The sequence below is a fragment of the Convolutriloba macropyga genome, chromosome 10 (genome assembly GCF_964194025.1).
Source record: "Convolutriloba macropyga chromosome 10, txConMacr16.3, whole genome shotgun sequence".
In the NCBI taxonomy this organism is placed as follows: Eukaryota; Metazoa; Xenacoelomorpha; order Acoela; family Convolutidae; genus Convolutriloba; species Convolutriloba macropyga.
Window position 1 is genome coordinate 37,702,592 of NC_134477.1, and position 9,669 is coordinate 37,712,260.

Genomic DNA, 9,669 nt, shown 5'->3' on the forward strand with positions numbered 1-9,669 from the left:
GTATGATGCGATTTAAAAAAATATATAAAAACAAAGAAGTTTCGTAAAAGTCAAATGAAGAGATGTGTTTCAATTTCCCGGACAGAGAAATCCAACAGTGAACATAAAAGAGACACAGAGACTCGTTAACATGCGTCTGCAAATTATGGATCCAACACCCCATCCACATTTTCGGCTGAATTGTCTACCAAATAAGGAAGAGAAGAAAACTCTCAAAAGATCAAATGTTTTTAAGAAAAAAATTGGCTTAAGAATAGAAAAAAATTGCTCCCAACTAAATTTATCTAGTAAAGTAAAACATTAGCGGACCGATGTGGCATGCCTCTATTAAGACTACGAGACAAGACAAACAAAAGATTATACAACAATATAAAACATTTACACACAAAACTCATTGCCTGTATTTTTCATAGAAAATTACATTATAACAATGTCAAACTGGCGTCAAACAGAAACTAAATCAAAGAAAATAAGTTGTACATCAATCGAAAAATCATACGACCAGTCCCAGAGGAGACTTGGTAACAAGTAGACAAAAAAGGAAAAAAGAAGGTATTTTTTTTAAAACACGGTTCAATTAATGATTATCATTAGCAATCAGTTGAAATCTTTATATAAGTCAAGGTTTTTTATACCTTAAAATGAAAATTTTGAGACCTGCAGTAATCCAGAAATTCTTCTACAAAACAAATATAGGCAAAGAAGAATTCCACTAATTTTAGCAAGGAAATGGTGTCGAAGACAATAAAACCATAATCTGTTCCGTATATGAGATATAGGTAACTCCAACTTTTTGAACATAAATAATGAAATAAGTGACCTCCGAATATCGAGATTAGGTAATAAGTAGTAGAAAGAAAACAAAAAGGGAAAAGTTAAGAAACACATTTACATTCATTGAAACCAATAATTTAAAGTCATAAAAACATTAGCATTCAATTCATATCTTTAAAAAGTTTTTTCTCTCCCAAAAATGCCAATAAGATGTTTCGTTGCTCAGAATATGTCATACGTCTACAAAAAGACCAATAAGAACAAAAACAAAAAATTAGTGAAAAGTTAACGAAAAACCGGTATCGAAGCCCCTAAAACAATAAGCATTGAAGAGAAAAACATAGATATGCTCAATTTCGTTTTTCATCAAAACCAATAATGCGAACTGTGATCATTGAGAGCGGGTAACAAGAAGAAAAAGGAAATTAGAATTAGCAAAATGCAATTTAAAAAACACGTCTGTGTATCTTTTTTAAAAACTTTGATTACAAATTCATGAAAAATTTTAGATATGGACTGAAATCAGTAAAAAGGTTTCCTTTTAAACTTAAAAAGCCACTCAGACCAAATGTTATCCAAAACGTAGAATAGGACTACGATACGAACGGCCAACAAAGACAAAATGAAAATTTTGGATAGATTAAGCAAGAAGACGATGTCGACGCAGTTAAAACCAAATTCGGTTGAGTGAATAACATATGCTCAACAGTACCTTTTTTTGGAGGCCAAAAATGTGATACTTGACCTGTCAATATATTGACAAGACAAGAAAAGGACCTCAAGAATTGAAAATTTCTAGAGTCATTTTTTTGTAAAACTCTTTACATCAAAGAGAAGACCATTACTTAAAACGTAAAACAGTTATAAAATTATCGATTGGTATTCCATAGAAAACAAAAGCGACATCTTTTCTGCTGACTTGTGTACCAAAGTAAAATAATATTGTAAAGCTCTATAATCCCTTGTTTATTTTGAAAATATGAATTTTTAAAAGTTCGAGCAACCATAAGTTTTCGGCTAAGAAACTAGATATGTCTCCATGAATCCCTTTAGGCTGCTTATTGAACCTGTCATTAAAACAAATTGACTTGTTTTTTTATTTAGTTAATAAAAAAAGCAAAACAACATTCAAAATGTCATTGACTGAATACAACCCGAATGTTTTTGGATTTTAAAAAACAATGACTAGGCGTAATCTAGCCGTGATATTCCGGTTCGCCTATCTATTAGAAACACGTATTTTTTTTCAAATGTTAGAGATATGGATAAAGTTACGAGAAAATCTTTATATCAAAAATAAATTATGCTTTTTCCATCATTATCGAGCTAAATTCGCAGAAAACCGGGAAATTTTTAATTCAAGAGATTTCAAAGGTTGTTTCTAAAGTGAAACTAACATTTGTTGGAGTCAATGAAAGTTGTGTCAACAGATTTTTTAGGAGTATTAATCCGGAATATTTAAATAAAATGGAATAAAGAAGCATATTTGATGAAAAAAGGCTCAATTTTCAAAAAGGCGCTGTGTAAAAAAGCAAAAATGTGAACAATAATAACAAAAAAGTGAACAAATACTCGCCAATTTTCAAACGACTATAGCACCATTGGAAAAAAATCGGTTTGATTATATGATTCCTCCCCCTGAAAAGAGGGTTGGAAAAACAATTGAAACGCCACTGTAAGAATTTGCACCTCTTTATGTTTGCGTAAAAAGCAGTAGATTGTTTCTTCTTTTTTACTGATTCGGTCGGACAAACCCCTTGAATAATGCTTGATTTTCGTAAGGAACAACAAAATAATTAGAAGTGCTACTTCTAGTTTGAACAACTTAGTTTGAATTAGGAAAACAAGTCCTCAAAATTGAAGTTTTTTCATTTCTGATACTAACGAAAATTGAGGTGATTTACGTATTGGCGTTTTGGAGTTCCTTAGATCTAAATGGCAAGATTAGGGAAGAAATACAAAATATTGAAAAGAATTGCAATCGTCCGTCGTCATGACCAAGGAGCTTTATTCAAAGTTTGGATCTCCCGATCTGTAGAATTTGCATTTTTTTCGACCAAAACGGTTCATTTAACAAAATTAGTTGGAACATGGTTTTAACAAGATAGAAATTCAAAGAAAAGTGTTAGAAAACTCAGTTTTTCAGTTTTTTCACGAAACGAAATGGTTTCTGTTTTTTTTGTTTCTGTTTTTGTTTGCACCTTTCTATAAAAGAACACACTTATTTTTAAAAACTCGTGTCGCAAATAGTAACGAAATTGGTGATTTCCATAGAAAAAGTGACAAAATTCGTGAATTCCATAGAATCCGATGTGCAAATGAAGTAAATAACACTTCTGAGTCCAGCTTGCCTCACAAACGCAAAAATACGCACGATAAGCGATGATTGCGGAAAACTATGTACGGCGAGCGGTGAATGCGGTGAAATTACATAAATTAGGCTGGGAATGCGGTAAAAAAATTATAGTGGTAAAAATACATATAATTTCGACGCCAAATTTAGCGGTCAAATTACACAAAATTGTCTCTCAAAAAAGTGTTCAATTTATGTGAGCTAAGAGTCGAATCCGATGAATTTTCATAAAATCACCGCTTAAGTTAGTGGTGAAATTACATAAATTCACCACTTAGAAAAAGGTGTAAAAAAGATGTAATATTAAGGAGTAATTTTAGAGGGTAAAAAGATGCATGGTCCCGTTAAACGGTCAAACAACTAAGTGATTGCTGACAGTTTTTTTCCTCTTGTCTTCTTTTTTTGAGAAAATTCTCCTCCAGGGAGAATGGGCAAATTAAATGACCGGGGACCTAGCTCCACATAGCTGTTGTCGTCATTCATTTAGTCTGCATCACGATGTCTGTAGTTTTGAAAAATGGAAAGGCAGTAGCCTAAATAGTTGAATTGAAGTCAAATGTAAATTCTTATTTATTTTCCTGATAACAAGGAGAGTTTTCAGTGTTCTGAAAAATGTTGCACTGCGGTGGAGCAACAATCTTTACATCTGAGTCCTTACATTGCAATGATCTACTGACGAAAACCACCTGTAAAAGGAAGTTTTGCACGAAATTGTGAAGGAACGTAAGAAGTTGACATGAAAATTCAAAAAGCGCTAAAGATACTAAACACCAAATTTGTGGAATCTACGATGAGAAACAGTGAATTAAACAGATTTCCCAAGCCATTCTCAGCGTGATCCCTGAGGAAAGAGACAGAGGCGAGGCAAGACTCTCCCGAAAAAAGGTCTTCCTACTGCTCTCTGTTAGGAGACTTCGAAAACAAAATCAACAGCGGCGAACCAGATACTTGCAGGAAATATCATAAAGAGCGCGAAACAGCAGCGCACGTTGTTGAATGTATTGGTGGAATCAAGTGCGAAGAATTTTGGCGGTCCCCCGAAGAATCAGTCTCGCGGCTTGGAGAAATTCTGGCCTAAACAACAACAGCAACAACAACAACAACAACAACAACAACAACAACAACAACAACAACAACAACAACCAGAACAAAAAAACATTAACAACAACCACATCATCATCATCATCATAAACAGCAACAACAACAACAACAACAACAACAACAACAACAACAACAACAACAACAACAACAACAACAACAACAACAGCAACAACAACAACAACAACAACAACAACAACAACAACAACAACAAAAACAACAACAACAACAACAACAACAACAACAACAACAACAACAGCAACAACAACAGCAACAACAACAACAACAACAACAACAACAACAACAACAACAACAACAACAACAACAACAACAACAACAACAACAACAACAACAACAACAGCAACACTAACGACAACAACAACAACAACAACAACAACAACAACAACAACAACAACAACATCTGGGTCTCTCATGGGTGGAGTATCTCAGAGGTTGAAAAGAGTGATGCTGTTAATTCATTTTGTTTTTCTGCTTGTTTTCACTGCGATTTCAATTTGGTCTTTCCACAAAAGACTGTAGAAATAATATTTCTGGTCGTCGAGCCGAACTGGTAAGAACATCTTGCAAACAGCAGCTGACTGTGTTACCTGATGGAGTCGAAATCAAAGTTGAATTTGTTCAAACAGGTCTACTTGAAGTCAAACCATGCGGTAAAAATGTGCCGAAACTCCACTGAGAGAACTTCGCTGCCTTAACTGAGAGAACAAGCACGACAATGAGTTCTGTTGTGGTGCATGTTTCTTCCATAGCAAATTATTATTGCAAAATATTTATAACTGGTGGCTTACGTATAGAGTTTTATTCTGAGCTTAGCGTCTTTTCAAAAAGGGAGCTTCACAGCGAATCTTCTTTTTGCAATGCGTCGGGTGCAATTTTTGGTATTATCTTCGGATTTCAGTTCTTCTGGGTCCCTTTTTGCCGATGCCGAAGTTTCAACAATCTCCCGAAATTGCTGTTTATTATCCTAAACAAATGAGCCGTTTGTCAATTTGCCTGCCCCGTCCAAGTACATGTCAATCAAAAAAGATGACCAAGAGCTAATTTACCGTGACGTTCATTGCATAATATGGAGTGATGCACAGTGCTTGTGTTGTAATAAAATGATAACTTGGAAATCGCTCCAATTTTACTGAGCTAATGCACAAAAAAAATTCGGTAGCTCAAAGAAAGTGTGTTAGCAGATGTTCTATAGCGTTCTGGGACACTCGACATCACTGAAGTTGTGATCTGTGTTCTACTAAGCATTTGTATTTTCAAAAATGAATTTTCACTCTTCAATCTCTGTGCCATGCTTTTTTTGAGTGGTTGCCAAATGTCTAAATCGAAACTTCTGCTGGATTAGTGCCTTTTTTAAAACTTTAACAGGTTACATATTGCTCTGTGATACCGGAGTAATTTTGCGCAGCGCCCCATTCATAATTTGAAAAAAGTCCGGTTTACACAATTTGACCGAATTTGATATGTAGCTCAACTAAAACTTTGATTAGAAAGTGTTTAAAATTTTACGTAGTCGAAAGATTTTAGTGTTTTGGCTCCGTAGACTCCTCAATATACACTATGGTACCAAAAAGCTACGTACACCTAAAGATTTTTAAAAAAGCAATAGAAACAACAAATAATATAACATTTTGAGTTCAAATTCGTTCTGTAATAACGCGTCATTACACCTTAAGCTTTTTTAACGTCAGTAGACGGTTTGTATAGTTTTCATACAGGTTTCTCACGACGTCTGCGTCAATTTCATTCCAAATTTCATACACTTTTTCTTCTAAATTTTCCCAAAAAACTGTCTGTTTTTGTAATCGCTTCTTCAAAATCGCCCTTAAATGTTCAATAGGATTCAGATCTGGACTGTATGCTGGCCATTCCAGTACCTCCCACTCGTTTTCTTGGAAGAAATTGTAATCTTCGATTTATGCACAGGAGCATTATCTTGCTGAAAAATAAGGTCCAGGAAATGCAATTTTTCTTGGTAAATTTTCAAAATTTGCAAATAACCGACAGCGTTTAGCTTGTTTGGACACTTAAAAAGCAGTTTCCGTCCATCTGATCGTATTGCACCCCAAAACATAACTGATCGTTTGTCCGAACTCAAATTTTTTGAGCTTTTTTCAAGAAATCTCGTTCCATTTCTTCGAAAAAACTCTAACAATTCTGTCGCTGGTGATGCGCATCCTTGTTTCATCAGTAAAAACAACATTCTACCAGAACAAGAACGGCTTCTTGAGCATATGGATACACCATTTTGAACGAAAACACTTGCTTTTTTTCTTCAAACTGACTTTTTCTGCAGCATTTCTTGAAAAAACGCCATATTTTTTGAGAATTCATCTAACTGTACTCCTGGAAATTGTATCGTAGCAAGAGAAAGTGTTATGAGCCACACGAATTTGCTCCAGTGAGGTTTTGGGATCTTTCAAAACATCGGCAACTAACTTTTTTTCTGATTTTTTTTGACAATTTGGGGGGTCTTCCGCTCGATTTTTGCCCTCGAAACTGTTGTTTTTCAGGTAACGGTTGTATGCATACTGTGCACTGGATCGTGATTTTAATATGAGTTCCTTTTGTATTTTAGACCATGGAAATCCGACATCTCGTAGCGTAACAACTTGGCAAACGGTATAAGAACAAAGCGGTTTAACCATCTTTCCTGTTTAAGCGGAGAAAGTGAGAATGAAATATCTCTTAAAACTTCTAAATTTCACACCATTTTTCACGCCTTGTCGCAAGTTATGCTTATGTAGCACGAATCATGCTTTAAAAGCAGAAATCATGATGTACGTAGCTTTTTGGTACCATAGTGTACGTAGTTGCAAATGCGCCGCATTTCTATATGAGTTTTTCACTAAATAGGGAGTATTTTGCCTCTAAAACCACACACACACACACACACACACCTTCTCCCATATTTGGCAATAACCTCCACAGACGAAAAATGTGTTCAAGCATTAAATATAGGCTTCATAGATGCCATATTATGTTTAAAAACTAATGCGCCGGAGTTTATTGCAGGTTTCCAGGCATTAGAGGGAGTATTTTGCCTCAACAATCCCTTTTCCGAGTACAGGAGAGTATCAACTTAGGGAGAAGACAAAAGCGTTAAAATAAATTTCTACTGCTGTGTAAAGGTCTCTTAGTTGCTATATTATGAGTAGACGTTAATGAACCTGAGTTCTAAGTTGGTTTTTTGAGTTCCAAAGAAGGTTATTTTCACACCACTTCTCATTTCGGCAACCTGGTAGTGTACCACCATGGCGAGACAATAATAATGCGTTTAAAATATTTTTTGAACTGTTTTCTATTGACCTCTAGTTGTCATATTATACATAGACATATTTTCGCAGGGTAGTATATAGGCTTTCTAGATTTCATGTATTTTGCATTGGACGCTCCAACACCCATGTACCCAATATTGACCGGTAACCACTGCAGAGTAAACTTAAAAAAATGTGTTAAAAAATCTTTTAATGTTGTCTATAGGCTTCAGGGTTGTAACATTTTGCATAGATCATTATAAATTGTATTTTTCCTACTTTTTCAAAAGTTTCAGGGTTTAATTTGTCTAAGCAAGCCTTCGTTGCCTAACTCTATCCCGGGTCGAGGTTTGGCGGCGATTTTCGTAAGAAATGCGGTGAGATTTCACCGCGTGCTTCTTACATCTTTTAGCGTTGAATCGCGGTGAATTATTTTTTTTCACGGCGTTCTCAGTATTCTTACAAAAAAGAATGGCCCATACACGGGTGCAAACCTCTGACCTTCTACATGCCTTCAACTGTATATATGAAGCATATCAAACCCTGTGGGGATAAAAAATACGTTTATGAGTTCGTTGAAATTTTTATACTTGGCCCAAAAGACTCAAATTGAACTATTGAAAAATATGATAAAGTGTAGACTTCGGATACCAAAATATAGTTGTCACATATGTGACTTTTTGAAAGGTTATTATCGGTAACCCAATAGGGCCCTAAATGGGTGTGTAACTTTGCCTGATATACTCGCCGCATGGGATTGCACAAATTTAATAATCCTACTAGGGAGATTTGTTTTGGCGCTTAAAGGGTCACTTTGAAATTTTGGCTCTTAATGCGAAGGTTTCGTGATGAGAGTTTTCCAAAGTTTTTAACTGGATATGTAATAGTCGTCTAAGATGGATGGTACCCGATCCTTGTTTAGTAACTTATTTGGTTTGCAGCATCCCACTCATCCCACTTTACGGACCATTTAGGCAGCAAATGGCTCTATAACCGATAAAGGGGAGCTTTCACGTTTTTACAGGGTTAATGGATTTAAACTACACCACTCATATGGGTTTTGATTTTTGACCTGTATACCTTATGAACACCTCCAAAATTTCTGAATACTTGTCAATCTCTTGGGTGCAGTATCGGAGCGTTTTCTGGTTGCGCTTTAGTTTGTTTTTCTACTCGCTAGCCTTGCTTTCAAAAACAGATTGACATTACCCTCAAAGAGATTTTTTTCTTTAATTTAAAATTTTTTTTCTGGAGAGCTCCTACTTTTTGAGTTCAAGCCTTTCAAATCGACTTGTGCTAGAACCCAAAAAGGAAGGCCGTCGAAGCTCTGTTATTTTGCGAAAAACTGATGTTGAAAAAACCGGAAACGGCAAGAGAACTGCAAATGATTCTGCAGCAATCCTTTCAAGGTGAAATTTTATTTTTTTTTAACTTGCTTCAGATCGATAAAGTTGCCATTAATCTAACTAAAACAAATTTTCTCTGCTAAATCATGCACTCTAGCAATGAGCACTCTAAAATGCAGTCTAGCAATGAATTGTTTGGGGCTGAGAGGCGTCATATTTACAATTGCTCAAGCAACAACGCGCGATCATTCAGGGACGTGCAAAAAACTATTGCAATTTATTTGTAATTGTGTTTTGTTTAGCTGCTGGCGATGAGGTAAAAGTTAATTTCTGCTATTTTTAAATTAACAATGATGCATGTTTTTTGTCCTGTTATAAGAGCACCCTATTCACATATAATGGAATAATGGAGTGTTCTTGCAATGGATCGTTGCTTTGTGGAATTGAGACAAACAAGTACTAACCCTTTGACGCGATTCACCAGTCAGCGCGAAGAAGCTGAGACTTCCAATGTTTCTCGAGAAGGTGTCGAAGTTCAAATGAGTGGGTGTTCAACTTCTGCTTTGAATCTGTTGAATTATTTGCTTGCGCAGGTTCCCGATTATTATGATAAATGAAAAATGACGAGAAGTTTGCTTTAGCTGAAGTTCATGTAGTTCAAATCAGGTGTAGGGGATCCATTCAAAAAAACTTAAAAAGAAGCCATTAAGTGGCAGAATAATCGACCAATGCTTGAGCTGATCTTACGCGACAAAGGACGATAAATTACCGAGCAAAGATAAAGAGAGAGAGAGAGAGAGAGAGAGAGAGAGAGAAAGAGAGA